Genomic DNA, 14,326 nt, shown 5'->3' on the forward strand with positions numbered 1-14,326 from the left:
GCTGACGGTCAACTTGAATATTCAAATGAAGGAATGTGTAATCTCTTAAACAATTATTTTAGCTCGGTATTCGTAAACGAAACACCTCAAAGTGAATTCCAAACTGAAACCTGTGAAAAGTCTGGGGTAAACTTACTCACTACGGTAAATATAACAAAAGAAACAATTAAAAGGTGTATAGACAAACTCAAAGTTAATAAAACACCAGGGCCTGACGGTTGGCATCCAAGAATCTTAAAGGAAATGAAAAATGAGATTGTTGTTCCATTAGAAATTATTTTCAAGAAATCCATCATATCCGGAGATGTCCCAAGAGAATGGAAGCTAGCTAACGTTACTCCCATATTCAAAAAAGGTGACAAAAAGAAACCAAATAACTATAGGCCTATTAGTTTGACTTCGATCGTAGGAAAAATAATGGAAACTATCATCAGAGATGCTATCGAATATCATTTAGAAAGTAACCGTTTGATCCTATTAGGTTATTGATTGCGCGATCTTTTGATTTCAAAAGTCCATCACTCATTAACAAGCTATATAAATCGTTAGTTCGTCCACATTTGGAATATGCTGTTTCCGTATGGTCACCGAATCTCATTAAAGACATTGACAGACTGGAAAAAGTACAACGGCGAGCCACAAAACTGATTCCAAATATAAAAAATAAATCATACGAAAATCGACTTAAGCACATGAATCTGTTTTCCTTAAAAAAGCGTAGACTCAGAGGTGACTTGATACAGGTCTTTAAGATTTTAAAGGGAATTGACAACATCAAAAGTGACCAAATTTTCACATTGAATGAGAATCAGACAAGAAACAATGGTCTCAAACTGTCCGGAAATAGATTCAATTTGGAAGTAGGTAGAAACAACTTTGCCAACCGTGTAGTTAATGAATGGAATAAACTTCCTGCACAGGTAGTGCAATGTAGTTCAGTTCGAAGCTTTAAGAATCATTTAGATAAATACCTAAGTAAGATGCTGTAATTATTATAATTTATGTTATATTATTTGTTTTTGTTTTGTTATAATTTGTCTGTCTGATTTTCATTTATTATTAGTTAGGTCAATTTATTATAATTTACTATTTACCTGTTTGTTTGTTATTCAAAAATACCAAAGCATTTATTTAAGAATTTTAATTGTTATTATCATTGTTATAGGTTTAATTTACTATTAATATGAATATTTTTTTTTTTTTTTTTTTTTTTTTTTTTTTTTTTTTTTTTTTTTTTTTTTTTTTTTTTTTTTTTTTTTGCATCCGACCTAGATATGGATCAAAAGGTCTCCTGTCGGCATGCTTTGCCTTTGTAATCCTTTGTAAGACATTCTACGATAAAAAATACGAAAAGAAGATAATAATAATAATAATAATAATAATAATAATAATAACAAAATGACGTAAACACTCATCGCGGGATGGAGCTTGGAAGCGGCTTCGTTTTCCATGACTCCAGATTAAGTTTATGTAATTTGTGAAATTGGCTGGCCTGGACGTCCTTAAAGCCCCAGTCACACTATCACGATTCTCGTCAAATGTTGTGAATTCGAAAAGCTGCAGGGCGACTTCGCTCACGGTATTCTAGACTTCACTAAGGACAAATCAACAATGTGTCTAATAATCGTATAAGTTTAACTTCTCTTAATTCGTCATTCAGCTTCTCAACACATGACGCAAATGTGATTTGAAATTTCGAGATTCGAAAAATAAAAAATTGTAAAAGAAGTCGTTTCTACTCAGACGAACTCGCATGAGTCGTGATAGTGTGACCGGGGCTTTAGCATTTAAGTAAAAAACAAAAATATATTTGACACTATTGGCCAAGAATACAATTTTCCTTCCCTTTGGAGGAATTCATCCAAACTACGCCGGAGTCTATATAAAACCCCTTCTAAGTGATTCGGTTCATTGTCACGAACTCCCCCTTATCAGGAGGCTAAGACGTTCCCCTTACAGAGGAATTTGCAGCGTGGAATTTAAAGAACCATGTCCTTGGTCCAACTCGCTGGCGGCAGAGTTTGAACAGCTGTCATCTCAACCTCCGCTGCAAGTATTGATTAACGCTTCCTAGAGAACAATTTCCTCCTCATTTAAATAAAATCACTTAACGGCGGCCAAGGAATAAATTTTTTTTTACAGAGGATCCCTGCCGCTTTGGATTAATCGAGAAACGCCCAAACACAAAGGTACATACATACATATACCAAAGGCTTTTTCCCCCTACACAGGGGGTAGCCAAAAAGAAAAAGGCATAGAAACCACTCCCACCCATTCTATTTCCTATATATTCCACTCCCCTCCACCCTCCCTCTTATCTTGGCACTTCGTCACAAAGGTGACGAGGGTCTTCCTTCAGCTGAATAAAATCTCCTGCCGACAGCAAAAAATGGGGGGAATCGACGACGAGTTCTTCCGTGGTATAAGCCCACCTGCAAGGACTTCCTCCTCTCCAAGACGCTCAGATCCACCAAAGGCGCATTACTCGACCAAATGCTCATCTTTCTCCGCTTTGTTCTGAGCTTGGCTGCCTGCACGACAACTGCTTAGCCCTCCGACTGCCAGAGTTTTCCTAAGCCGAATAAAATCGTCTGTCGACAGCCAGAATAAAATCTACAAGCAGGTCCATCTGTACTCTCTACCTCACTTTACAGATATATGTGTGTGTGTGTGTGTGTGTGTGTGTGTGTGTGTGTGTGTGTGTGTGTGTGTGTGTGTGTGTGTGTGTGTGACAGTGAGAGAGAGAGAGAGAGAGAGAGAGAGAGAGAGAGAGAGAGAGAGAGAGAGAGAGAGAGAGAGAGAGAGAGAGAGAGAGAGAGAGAGAGAGAGAGACTTGCACAAGAACATCCCATAAAAAACATTCCCCGGTCATTTGGTCGATAGCGTCATCCACTGTACGCGCATTCATCTCATACGTTCTCATTATCTTCATCAGTCCTCGAATTTAGACCCCGATAAATTCAAACCGTAACGAAGATCAGACCGCAGTTGGGTTCTCAAGATCAAACAGGTGCCCACAATATTGAAATAAAAGTACCCAGTATTGAAGGTGTTAAAACAATAAAAGCAAAGAGAATTCTCCCCCATTCTCGTAAATCATTTCGTGAATGCAGCTTTCTTTCATACAAGAAGTTGAATTCCAAAATATAGCTCCATCATTTGTTCAAGGAAGTAATTTGTATTTCGAGATTTTATTTCTAGACAACTATAATTAGCTTCCGCTCCTTCGCAATGGCATATCATTTGCCTTATTGACTATTGTACAAAAATAGATAAATAAATATATAAATAAGTAAATAAATGAAATAAGATAAGAATAAAAATAAAATAAAAATCTTGTTCCCCGATATACTAATCCCCTTTTGGAAAATAAAGAAAACACCAAACACATAGTAGAGGGTTGATCTCCCGAGATTTTCGATTCTTGTCCAGAAATTGTCTTCAGAGGCAACTTAGTGAACAGTGACCTGAATGAATAGATTATGATAAGAGGATCGGACACCTAACAAACGAGGGATGAAGACTCTATTCATCAAAAAATATATATATCGCTGTTGCACGTGCCTCAATAAAGAAGTTTGACGAGTTAAACACCATATAAGAAGGATGATTATATCTGTTCGCCTCTTAACCCATTAAACTCCGATGACAAGATGTCTTGTCATTTGGTCAAATAAAACAAAAAATCATAAAACACCAAAATGTTTGATCAAACACCAGAAAAGTATGACGTCAGTCCTCGCTTCGCTCGCGAGCGAAGCGAGGACTGACGACATACTTTTCTGGTGTTTGATCAAACATTTTGGTGTTTTATGATTTTTTGTTTTATTTGACCAAATGACAAGAATATTTTCATCGGAGTTTAATGGGTTAATACAAAATTCCCTGGTTGTCTGTGGCTCCAGGAACAATCTTATTTTCTCTTTTGTTGCTGTCTGTGTACAAAATCTTGGCTCAGTCCCGATCGATACCATGCCAACACTCTTGGTGTGTTTGAACAAGACTATTCTGGGTCTCTGCCGTAGTTTCGCTGGTGTTTCTCCACAGAATTTCCTAAGTGTCTTCCCTATGTATTCAGCGTCCCAGTCGTTGCAAATAGACCTCCTTGCCCTTATCCCTGCGCAAGTTTCCGCGTTGGGTGTAGAATGGTTTTACCCGGGACATGCACATCGTTCTAAAGCAATTTGCCACCACCTCTCATACAGCACGGGGTTGTTATTCTATGAACTTTGAGTGTGTGTTGTCCTGGTCCATTTGAGTATGATCCTTGCAGTGTACAGTTTTCACGGAAAACATTATTCACCTTCTCCTCATCAGCTGCCTTGGCCATCATGTTCTACATCCTTCTTTATACTTGTCCTCAATCTACCGTACGTTTTCATACGATCCCTAATATAGTTGCCATAACCTGTACATGCTAAAGTCTTCTTGACAGAGAAGTGGTATAACAATAATATGTCGCACAATTTTCGCACAATTGTCGCACAATCTTCGCACAATTGTCGCACAATTTTCGTCAGGAGATACTTCCTATTCCAACACGCATGCGCGCGAGCACACACACACACACACACACACACACACACACACACGCACACACGCACACACACAACGATCGCATCCTGCTCATTGCATAAAAACTCCACTATACTGCAAGCCGTTACTCTTACCCAATATGCAAGGGGATCACTATGTGGTGTGTAAGGTCACAGCTCTCATCCAGGAAGGAAGGAATTGTTATTCACAAATCTACGTAGCCCACGGCCATTGTGAATATCATGCACACAAACACACACATGTACGCACACACACCAACACACACACATGCACGCACACACACACACACCAACACACACACACATGCACACACACACACACATACACACACATGCACGCACACACACACATACACACACACACACACTGAAATATACAAAGACGGGTCACTACGAGCATAGCTCTCTTCCTGTATAACTAGGTAAATACACACACACACACACATGTAAACATGTGTCTCGACAACAACCTTTGTTCCTTGCGAAAGAGAGCGTGAGAGAGCGAGAGAGAGAAAAAAAATAATGAAGTCCAACGTGGCTGGCTACCTCTCTCGGGGTACTTTATCCCATAATCTCGCTTAAACCCGTACACAGCTACACTCGTTCCAACTTTTTTTTACCCCGCTGATGGTGGTGCTATTTTTCTTGTTTGTGATCCTTTGGGTCTTTATTATAATCTTACCTAAAACCCTAACATAGCTACACGCGTTCCATTCCTTTATTAGGGCAAGACAAACACAAACTAATTCTTCAAAGACTGTTATCTATTATAGCTTCTTCCCGTTCTGTGTGCATTCGCTTTCAAATGTGTCAGAATTTACCAAATTAATTTAATCTTGAAATATCCTCAACGAATATCAGACTATGACATCCGCTGCATGTCACAGCCTTAATTTCTGAGGTGACAAATAAAATGCAGCGAATATAATTATCTAATATGTTGTGGATCATTTCTTACATTTGTGTAATCTGGCTCCATTAGGAAAGATTAGCACAATGGCCTGACTGCTCGGGATTCATAAACATTAATGTGTAACTAAATAATTCCTTTGTATATTTCCTTTGCATGTCTGCAAAATGGAGGAACTGCGAGGATAAGAATTCGATGTCGGTAGTCTTTGGTTCGAACTCGAACCCACGAAATACGACAAAGGAACGAAGGATGAACCATATCACGTTTTTCAATAATTTTCAAATTCTTTCATCCAATTTTCCATTTTATTTCGACCGGTCAGTGCTGCCGTTGACCGATTACTGATGATATTTTTTTGTCTTCTGTTTATCATAACATTTCTCAACATAATTACTTATTTCTAGCGATTTTCTGGACACTTCGGAAAAGATGGACAGGAGAAAGAGAAGTGAGAGGAAAGAGGAAGAATACTAGGGGGACAAAAAAGAGATCAGAAATATGAAACGGAGATAGCAAGAGGGAAAATGGGGCAAGGGAAGGAACGGACGGCAAGAGGAGCTGGAGGAGATGGAGAAGAAAAGGAAAAAGAGGAGGAAAAGGAGATGAGAAGGAAAAGAGGAGGTGGTGGAGGTGGAGGTGGAGGAGGAGGATTTTTTAGATGCGTTAAGAAGCACTCACACTATGGAGACTTAAGCCCCGTCCCGCGCGGACTTACAAGTCGTAGCGAGGTCTGTCTAAGTTGCTGCTCTTCGGAAGAAGTAGCTGCTGGGCGGGAGGGCGGCGGGAAGGTAAGGACAGGTCGTGGAGGGTTTCAGGAAATTTTAATTATGCACCAAACTCAAAAATTGAGTCGACGCCCAGTCGGGTCGGAAATTTGGACGGGACGCCTTCGCCGTCATGCGGCAACCATTAAGCACAGGACGTGCGCCGTCCCCGACCTGTCGGCGTCAGACGGCGCTCTACATTAGGTCAGCATCATGGGGGGACCGAGGCACGTAATGCGGCGTCATGCGGCGATCGTGCCACACGACCCAGTATCTTCTTGAACAGCGTCACATCAATCCTCAGGTAGTTCTTGTAGGCTGGGGCATCCTCAGAGGCAAGTTCCTGTAGCAGGTTCTCGTAAAGTTCATATTTCACTCTCCGGAGAAGCTACGCTTGTACCCACAGTCTAGATTCCTTCTTCTGCCTCCCTCTGCATTCCTTCAGCAGCCTGCAGATGGTGATGTTAGTGTCAAGGTTGTCTTTGTCAATTATTAACATCAGCCTCTATGGTTGTAGGGTTTGCTAGCGGTTGTATGGGACTGTGAGGGCCATTACAGTATATACAATGCATGCTGACGAGTCGGATGCTGAAAGAAATGTGTAGTGAAGGACGTGGGTACATTTCTATATGCACCTGGTGGCCCATTGTGACTGCGTCGGGGACCCGCATGACGGGGTCGATGTCATGCGACGCCGGTATTGCGTCCATCGACGGCCTACATCCCGCCGGTCAGGACCAAGGTCGCCGTCTGGTTGGGGTGATGCGGCGCCTGACGACGCGCAGTGGGGGACCATGAATATTGTGGCTGTAATGCTAGGTCGCCATTTGACCCCGTCCAGTCACCGTCAGACGCCAACTGGACGGCGATGGCGTCCAGACTAACCCCCCCCCCCCCCCGCGGCGATTGTCGTCGTTGGTCTCCAAGGAGGCACGGGACCGCCTACGTCGGCGCGGTAAAACCCTAAAGTCTCTATAGTGTGAGTGCGGCTTTAGATATAATGATGAAGGTGGCGACCACGAATAGAGTGGCGATGGTGATTGTGGTGGTGGTAGAGTGGAAGAAGAGGCAGGATGGTCAGAGACAACAACAGTAACACATAGGACTGCTGCCTCGAGGGGAAAACGAGATGAACATGAAATTGAAAGAAGCAGGCAAGAATTGGTTAAAGAATGGAATAGACTCAGTAAATATGTAGTGAGCGCTGAAACAACTGGTTGTTTTAAGAGGAATAGATAACTTTATGGATAGCAGGTGGTAAGGGATATGGAACTGCCTAGTGTTGATCTTATTGTATCTTGTAGTCTCCTCCATTCTCATGTTCTTAGAATAAATGGCGGAGTGGAATGAATATTGGTTTGAAGCAGCAAGCATGTAATTGCACAATACAAGGAGTGGCGAAGAAAACATTAAGTACTTAAAGAAAAAGGGGAGAATAAAGAGGACTGGAGACGATGGGAAGACGTGCAAGAGACGAAAGAGGTCAATACAAGAGAGGAAGGGGAGAGAGGAGACAGTGCAAAGGCGAGAGTGAGATGGTGGAAGTAAAAGGAAGAAGAATTGGAAGAAGTGGAGGAGAGTAGGAGACAATGGAGCGTATAAAAATCAACCTGATGGTATGGTGAACGAGATTGTGGAAATGATTACAGTATATACAAAGAAGGGGGACAAAGAACATACGAAACCAGAGGACAACAAATGAGAATAAAAAATAAACAAAGGTACGTTTTATCAAGGACATGTGCAACCTTCGAGGGTCAGGTGATATTAAGGGCGAGTAAGGACAGACAAGTTTCAAGGTCAAGTACGAGACTTGCGAGAACTGTGAAGGGCTTCCAACGTGCTATGTACGGTAACTCCTAAGCCAAGGATCGCATCCAACCAAACATCATGAAATCAGTTTGAAACAAGTCATAAGTAATCTTGACAATGCTACTGACGAACTGGACCTTTATTCCGGCTGCCTCCAGGCGATTTAATTCAAAAAAACGAAAAAGGTGCACGCAAAATACTTGAGAGGAAATAAAGAAAGGAGACGCAAGGAAGCAAAAATATGGCAAACTGAAGACGAACCTGGAAAAACGGGAAGAGATAAAGAACGTCAGACATATGATCGACAGAGCGCATACAAAGGATTTTTTTTTTTTTTTTTCATAAAAGACGATAAGAATGAGACGCAGGGATTATACCGAGGGAGAAGAAAGTCTAAGACGGGAGGAATCTTCCTGAGGTAAGGAGAAAACGAACATTTGGAATTTGGTGAGAAAGTCCGGGAAGAAAACATGACGAAGGGTGAAGGAATTAAGATAAAAAAAAAAGGAGGAGGTGGGAGGGGAAGAGGAGGGAGAGGAGGAGGAGGAGGAGGACCCGGAGGAAGAGGACGGGGTGCAGGAGATGATGATGAAGAGGAGGAAGATAAAGAGGAGGAGGAGGAAACGGAAGAGAAGAGAGCGGAGATAAAGGTGGTAGAGGAGAAGGAGGTGGAGAAGGAGGTGGAGTAGGAGGAGGAGGTAGAGAAGGAAGAGGAAGAGAAGAAAGCGGAGATGAAGACAATGGTGGAGGAAAAGGGGGAAAAGGAGGGGAGGAGTAGGAGCAGGAATAGGGGAAGTGTGGAAGGATATGGAGGGAGAGGGAAAGGAAATGAAAAGGTGAACGAAGAAATAATTATGACAATAAAAGAGGAGAGGACGACGTCGGTGACGAAATAGTAGTAGTAGTAGTAGTAGTAGTAGTAGTAGTAGTAGTAGTAGTAGTAGTAGAAGAAGAAAAAGAAGAAAAGCAAGATGGAGGGGGAGAAGAGGAAGAAGATGAAGAAGAAGAAGAAGAGGAAGAAGAGGAAGAAGAGGAAGAAGCGTTGGAGGATATGCATCGGCCGCAGGAGCCGCAAACGTCGAGGAAAAGGAAGAACGGAGACCGAGAAAGGGCTTCTGCCGATCTCCACTCGCGAGACCGCGGGAGACGACATCTTCGAAGAAGTGGGTCGGGCGAAGAGGGGGAGGAGGAGGAGGAAGGAAAAGGAACAGAGAGATGAAATTGAGGGAAAGGGGCGAAAAAGAGATGAAAAAGAGGAGTGTAGAGGAGGAGGAGGAGGAGGAGAAAAAGGGGGACATGGTGAGGAGGAGGAGGAGGAGGAGGAGGAACGGAATGAAGAGGAGGAAACGAGGACACAAGAAGAAACAATTCCGGGTGACGAAGAGAATGAAAGAGAGAAACGAAAGAAGAATAAAATGGGGAGAAGAGACCAAGCAAAGACGGGTTGGGGGGGGGTTTGACCCAGGGAAGAAAATTGGTGGTAAAGAGAGAGAGATAAAAAGAAAACGAAAGGTAAACGAATGCCAGAAAACGAAACTGGTAAGATGTAAGGCGGGTTGAACAAAAGTGAAGAAAAAAAATTATAGAAAATAAATATGCAAGGTGAGGGGGAAAGGAAAACGAAAAAGGAGACAATTAAGATGGGGAACGCACACAGTGACATAATGCACGGGAAGAATGTCTGAAGAGGTGGGGAGGGGGGGGGGTAAGCAAACAATAAATAGGAAACATGACAGTAGAGAAGATAAGGTAATGAGGTGAAGAGAAGAAAGCAAAAGTAAGGTTAATGATAGCGGCATGGCACAAGAATGTCGATGATGATAAAAAAAAATATATGAAAAAGAAAGGGAAAAGGGGGAGGGGTAAAGAGGAGAAAGGGGAGAGGAGGAGGAGGAGGAGGAGAAAGGGGAGGTGAGGAGGAGGAGGAGAAAGGGGAGGGGAGGAGGAGGAAGAGGGGGAGGGGGAGGAGGTGGAGAAGGAGAAGGAAGAGGTGGAGGGGGAGAAGGAGTAGGAGGAGGAGGAGGAGAAGAAGGAGGAAGAGGAGGAGGAGGAGGAGGAGGAGGAGGAGGAGGAGGAAGAGGAGGGGAGGAGAAGGAGGAAGAGGAGGGGAGGAGGAGGAGGAAGAGGAGGAGGAAAAGGAAGAGAAAAAAAAATTAAGTCCTGGGAAGTATTTACACCTCACCTTCCTAGCATTGAAGATAATACAAGCCAATCTTTCCAATAGAATTCCATAAGCATTTGAGTACCATCGTACCCCTGGCAGTGAGTATGGCAATCTTAGAGAATGTAATGTTTGCAAGTAAAACAAAAATATCAAAACTTCATGAGGATCAATTCTTCGGAGATTTTAATCACTTTCTAAATTCGGTATTCTGAACACAGATGTCAGTTTCCATGGAGATCCGTGAAATATTTTCAATTTTCTTTTTAATAGTCCAGGAGCCTACTATTACCTAGCATTTAGTAATATGAAGTTTCAATGCAGCTCTAAGGTAAGTAGTATATACTGCATGAGCAAAAAAAAACATAATTTACTTGAAATAACAAGAGAATGAAGAAAAAACGCGAAGGCGCAGAAGATGAGAAAAATGTCGATGAAGTGAGAAGATTAAATGTTGTCGTAGGGAAAAAAAAATGCGAAAAAGGTCAGCCATATTGGGTGGAGATAAAGGAGTACGACGGAAAGAATATATACAGGAACGATAGTAAAGAATAAATAAATAAATAAATAATAAATAAATAAATAAACAAATAGATAAATAAATATAAAGAAAATAAAAATGCGAAAAAGGTCAGCCATATTGGGTGGAGATAAAGGAGTACGACGGAAGGAATATATACAGGAATGATAGTAAAGAACAAATAAACAAATAAATAAATAGATAAATAAATATAAAGAAAATAAAAATGCGAAAAAGGTCAGCCATATTGGGTGGAGATAAAGGAGTACGACGGAAGGAATATATATAGGAACGATAGTAAAGAACAAATAAATATATAAATAAATAAATAAATGACTAAATGAATAAATATAAAGAAAATAAAAATGCGAAAAAGGTCAGCCATATTGGGTGGAGATAAAGGAGTACGACGGAAGGAATATATACAGGAATGATACTAAAGAATAAATAAATAAATAAATAAATAAATAGATAAGTAAATATACAGATAATAAAAATACGAAAAAGGTCAGCCATATTGGAAAAAAATGGGTGGAGATAAAGGAGTACGACGGAAGGAATATATACAGGAACGATAGTAAAGAACAAATAAATATATAAATAAATAAATAAATATAAAGAAAATAGACATGCGAAAAAGGTCAGCCATATTGGAAAAAAAATGGGTGGAGACAAAGTAGTACGACGGAAGGAACATATACAGGAACGATAGTAAACAACAAATAAATAAATAAATAAATAGATAAATAAATAGATAAATAAATATAAAGAAAATAAAAATGCGAAAAAGGTCAGCCATATTGGAAAAAAAAATGGGTGGAGATACAGGAGTACGACGGAAGGGATATATACAGGAACAATAGTAAAGAACAAATAAATAAATAAATAAATAGATAAATAAATATAAAGAAAATAAAAATGCGAAAAAGGTCAGCCATACTGGGTGGAGATAAAGGAGTACGACGGAAGGAATATATACAGGAACGATAGTAAAGAACAAATAAATAAATAGATAAATAAATTGAAATACAAATAAGAATAAATAGGGCGCTGTATACCAAAACGTGACGATATTTTCAAGCTGGACACTCAGCGTTTGGCACACTGGTACACCACTCAGGTTGCACTTGCTTAGCCTTTGGGGTGCCCCACCTTCATTACTGATCATGTGATAAACTGCTTCATTTGAACCTTATGAAGAGAGCCGACACACTCTTTCGCCCTCTCTCTCTCTCTCTTTCTCTCCCCCCCCTCTCTCTCTCTCTCTCTCTCTCCTCTGCCTTCCTTCCTTCTCTCTTTCAGCTAACGAACACTCTCGAGGGAAGCACACATATGTAAAACTAAACATAATTACTACACTCACCACTATATACCAATATGATCTACAAACTGCACCAACACACAAAAAAACATTCGTTCAGTCCTGTGGCTTAATCTACCATTTTTTTTTCTTGCTAAAAGTGATTATTCATTTCTGTTCGTCCTTTGATTGCTACAGTCTTGGTGCAAGATTTTTTTCTGGTTGCCGCCAGGCGAACTTATTCAGCTAAGGGAAGTCTCCAGCAGCCAAAAGACTGAACACCATCTCAACTAACCCTCAGGCCTCCACGGTGTACGTGTTATTATTATTTGTTACCAGGCGACTTTATTCATCTGAAAGAAACTTTCGTCTTTTTTCGACAGGAACCTCATTCCGTCCCGTGCCTCCCTTCTCAGCTGAATAAAACCATTTGACGTTGGGCAAAACAAAATGTGTGGTGTACTTCAGTAGACGGAAGGAGTGAAGACATTCCTGGCCAGCTACTACGTGCGGCTCTCAGGCTACACGGACTACAAGATGATCCACAGAAAATCTGTTGGTCTCGGACAAAGCCCTCTAATCTGTTGCGGTGCGGGGTTGTTGTGTCCTGCTCTTAGCTGAGACACAACCCGTTCTTCCACCAGACTCCTTCTCTTCTCTGGCTCCAAGGCCCTCTCTCTCCCCTCTTCGTCTCCTCCCTTGCTTTCCTCATTCCACTTCCCTCTTTAATATCTTTATTTTCTCCTCCTTCCTGTCTGACCCGATTCTCTTCTATTCCCTATTCGTTCTCTCCCATACACCCTCTGTCCTCCCCATTCATCCTCTCCCATACACCCTCTACCCTCCCCATTCACCCTGACACATAAGCCCTCTGCCCTCCCCATTTATCCTCTCCCACACGCCCTCTGCCCTCCCCATTTATCCTCTCTCACACATCCTCTGGCCTTCCCATACACCCTATGCCCTTCCCAATCTACCTCTCCCAGGCACCCTCTGCCCTCCCCATTCATCCTCTCCCATACACACTTCTGCCCTCCCCATTCATCCCCTCCCAGGCACCCTCTGCCCTCCCCATTCATCCTCTCCCATACACACTTCTGCCCTCCCCATTCATCCCCTCCCATACACACTTCTGCCCTCTCCATTCATCCCCTCCCATACACCTTCTGCCCTCCCTATCCATCCTCTCCCATACACCCTCTGCCCTTCCCAATCATCCTCTCCCATGCACCCTCTGCCCTCCCCATTCATCCTCTCCCAGGCACCCTCTGCCCTCCCCATTCATCCCCTCCCATACACCTTCTGCCCTCCCCATCCATCCTTTCCCATACACCTTCTCCCCTCCCTATCCATCCTCTCCCAAACACCCTCTGCCCTCCCCATTCATCCTCTCCCACACACCCTCTGCTCTCCCCATCCATCCTCCTGTGTGTTCCAGACGAACTTTCTCCTCACTCATCTGTCTTTTCTACTTGCAATGCACCTCACATTCTCATACTCGTTACTCTCCCGGGCAGCCTCCCTTCTCATCCCCACCTAGTCCGTTCATCTCCATCCATTCCTTCCCCATACCCGCCTCCATTCCACACACCCCATCTACCCCCTCATCCACTTTTCCTCGTCCACATCCTCTTGTCTTCGTCCATCCACTTCATTCTCTCGTCCATTTCTTCTCCCTCACCATTCCTTTCCATTCTCAATCTCTTATTTTTGTCCAATTATTCACTACACTATATACTGTAATCCATCCTCCCCCCGTCCCTTCAATTTTCTACCCTCTACTATTACCCCTTCAACCTCGTCCTTCCGCACCCTCTTTATCGTACACACCTTTCCATCACTCGTCGACACTTCTGGCACCGCTTTATCTTACAGTACATTCATCTTACTACCATCTTCTCCCTCCCTCCCTCCCTCCCTTCCTCCTTCCCTCCCTCCTCTTCTCTCCTCCCTCTCCCACGACCATACAAATGCAACGGGGAACCCTCAAGTGTACCACGCCACGCCACGTCATGCCACACCAAAATGCCCCGCCAGCTAAGCACATCAGAGCCCTACAGTGCTGACAGACCATTAGATGCTCCTTTCCTCTGGCGAATAACAACAGACTGGGGAGAGAGGAGAGGGGAAGAGAGGGGAAGAGAGGGGAATAGAGGGGAAGAGAGGGAGAGGAGGGGGGGAGGAGCGGGGGAGAAAGGAGAGGTGGGGGAGGGGAAGAGAGGGGGAATAGAGGGGGAAGAGAGGGTAATAGACGGGAAGAAAGGGAGAGGAGGGGGAGGGGAGGGGAGGAGCGGGGGAGA

This window comes from Oratosquilla oratoria, chromosome 2 (genome assembly GCF_046742065.1).
Source record: "Oratosquilla oratoria isolate Oo_2021 chromosome 2, ASM4674206v1, whole genome shotgun sequence".
In the NCBI taxonomy this organism is placed as follows: Eukaryota; Metazoa; Arthropoda; class Malacostraca; order Stomatopoda; family Squillidae; genus Oratosquilla; species Oratosquilla oratoria.